The sequence below is a fragment of the Lotus japonicus genome, chromosome 1 (genome assembly GCF_012489685.1).
Source record: "Lotus japonicus ecotype B-129 chromosome 1, LjGifu_v1.2".
Classification (NCBI taxonomy): domain Eukaryota; kingdom Viridiplantae; phylum Streptophyta; class Magnoliopsida; order Fabales; family Fabaceae; genus Lotus; species Lotus japonicus.
Window position 1 is genome coordinate 46,639,970 of NC_080041.1, and position 2,346 is coordinate 46,642,315.

A 2,346-nucleotide genomic window follows, 5' to 3' on the forward strand; every position below is an offset into this window, starting at 1 on the left:
TAATATATGTATAAAGGAGGAATTTTGGAAGCTGGGAGTGCAAAACAATAATTCTATAAAAATAGCTGATCTGAGGATGCAGAGTGACAACATGGAGAATAGGATAGTTCTCAGGTTAATTAAAGTAACTGTCATATTGAAGTTATATTGAAGTTACTTTAAATGAATTATATTGAAGTTCTTTAAAGATGGCTAAAATTAAGTTGATGCATTTGTGTTGATGGTAAAGGAACGGTTCAGTAGAATCACCCAAGGCTAGCCAAGGCTTAGTATAATTTTGTGTAGACTGTAGAAGCCTCTTAATAAAAGTGAAGCAGTTGTTGCTTCTAATGTGCTGGGTAATAGTTTGAAGAGGTGCTACATTGCTTTCTTCTTTTGTTTTTCTTTTCAGTTTTAAGGTGTTTTTAATAGTTAACTTCCTTTTTTACTTCTGGGCAAGAAGAAAGCATGCCTGTAATGTATCCTTACATGTTATAGGAAATGAAGCTATATTAAATTGGACCATTTTAACATAGTTTAGTCAGACAAAGGGTGCATTTTTCTCAAGAATAAGGTAAGTCATCTTTTCTTATGTCTGATGTTTCATATTTGATTTTGCAATCTGGCACATTCTATGATTAGGTGATTTATAAATATTTGATCACACCTTTTCAATTTGATTAGCCTTGCTGCTGACCAATCATGTATATTGATATTTAATTCAGGTTATTTTTTTGAAGGAAGCAGTAACACATGCAGATACCGCTTTCAAAGTTTACTTGGTAGGTGTTTATTCTTTTGAAGGGGTTTACCTGATTAAATAGTTAATTGTCATCACATATGAGGGGGGAATATACATATGTTTATGAGAGGAGAAATAGGAATGCTGCTAATTGTAAGAAGGGAATAGTAGTGGATGGTGTAACAAAATGTTATCATGGCAGCAAGGTATTGGAGAAGGCAATTGAGGGGAATGTGTGTGTGTATCAGCTGTGATTGTTCTCTTATTTCTGCGTTATTTTTATTCAGTAAAAAGGAGAGGGAAAACTATAAAGATGGGGAGAACGGCAAGGGGAAAGATAAAAATAGAGGGAAGGAGAGGGAGAGGGATCGAGATAATGAAAGGCCAAGAGATAAAGTAAGTAGAAAGACCCATGAGGAAGATCATGAATTGAGTAATGTTGATGATAAAGTAGACTGCCCTGAAGAGAGAGATGAGGAGGTTAGGTATGATGGAGTTGTTGCTTTAGCTTGGCTCATTAATTTTTTTAATTTTTTTGCAATGTGAGATATGGTTTTGTTTCTATGTAATTAGTAGTATTTGCTCAAATTCAGGTGTTGGTTTAGTTGAATTAAAGGGATAGGGATAAGGCAAAGGAAAGAGAGAAAGAGAAGCAAACAGATAGAGAAAAGGAGACGGAAAGCTATAGAGCGGGGAGAAGGACAAGGGGAAAGATAAAACTAGAGAGAAGGAAAGGGAGATACATCGATTAAAAGAAAGGTCAAGAGATAGAGTAAGTAGATAGACCCATGAGAAAGATCATAAATTGAGTAATGTTGATAAGTAGACTACTAACGTACCATTTCATGTTATAATTCCTTAACAAGAAAATGTATCCAGCCGCTTAGTCGCTTACAGTCTTTTACTATAATTTGATATTCATAACACTTTTTATTTCTCGATATTGATCTTCTTTTGTTTGTTGACTTAAATTATAGAAGTTAGGTTGCTAAATGGGGCTTTCGTGCAGTGAAAGGAAAAATAAGAATGCTTTTACTTTGCTCATTGCTTTCTATTTTGATATAATGTTTTAGCTTATCCCCTCCTGAGACTTTCTCTAAGGCATATAAGCTGTGAAAGAATCTCTCCCCTGGAAATGGAGCATGTCCTTGGAAACATCTCTCATTGAGCATATCCACCTCTTGATTCCCTAAGATATATCAGTTGTGAAAGAATCTCTCCCCTGGAATTTGAGCATGCCTCTGGAAACATCTCCCATTTTACTTTTGTGTGCTTGTAGAAGTTGTCAGTGATTGAATTGTGAAACTGTATTACTCCATGTGACCAAGTAAACCGCTTTATTTCTAATGCAACCATCTTTTTAATGGTGGAAGCCTCTTAATTTATGTAAATAAATGATGATGTGGTTTTTCATTATTCCAAGTGTAGGTTTATCTAGCTTTACACATTGAAGTTTGAATTTTAGATAGGTCGCTTGAGATTTATGGAGCCTTCCATCAACAACTTCGATTTGAAAAAATGACATATTGAATTAAAATTCACCTCATACCATGGGGAAGACAAGTTTCATCCTTGCCTTTATCTGCTTAGCTTCTATGTTCTTAAATTCTGCAATTATCTTTGTT

General features: G+C 34.6%; 1 long non-coding RNA gene across 1 annotated transcript; it reads left to right on the top strand.

The window, feature by feature from the left end:
- Window positions 1-476: 476 nt before the first annotated feature.
- On the top strand, window positions 477-2,085 carry LOC130731869 (uncharacterized). Its single transcript, XR_009016859.1, has 3 exons — window positions 477-553; window positions 705-761; window positions 1,795-2,085. It is a non-coding gene; the product is annotated as an uncharacterized LOC130731869 (long non-coding RNA).
- Window positions 2,086-2,346: the final 261 nt, after the last annotated feature.